The sequence below is a fragment of the Echinops telfairi genome, unplaced genomic scaffold, assembly GCF_000313985.2.
Source record: "Echinops telfairi isolate 266 unplaced genomic scaffold, ASM31398v2 ScPeMD7_60;HRSCAF=208, whole genome shotgun sequence".
Classification (NCBI taxonomy): Eukaryota; Metazoa; Chordata; class Mammalia; order Afrosoricida; family Tenrecidae; genus Echinops; species Echinops telfairi.
The window spans coordinates 38474091-38474517 of NW_022103958.1; positions in this window are offsets into that span (position 1 = coordinate 38474091).

Below are 427 nucleotides of genomic sequence, written 5' to 3' on the forward strand. Positions count from 1 at the left end.
AGAGCTGTTTTTAAAAGGATGAGAAAACTAAAGGTGCACTAACAAAACCATTATGTACAGTGGGACATACATTATAGAATGAACAAATTAAGTCTACATTTTATAGAATTTGTATAAAACTGGCTGTGTCTCAAACAACCACCACCACCGAAAAACCCTGTGGGGTTGCTGCTTATACACACAAACAACTCCTTGTCAATTTCAAGACAGGCCCTTAGGAGAGGGCAGATGGTACCAACTTCCCTATCCCTTCAAAGTAGGCCACAGATACTTCATTTACATTTTAGGCTACAATTCACTTCATTTTCATAGGCTATTGACCAATCTCTGCAAGATGCATGCCAATTACAGGGTAGATTTTAGCCCAGGACCAGATCAGAGGTATCAAACTAAGTTGTTTATTGCTTGCCAAGGAAATGTTCAACCA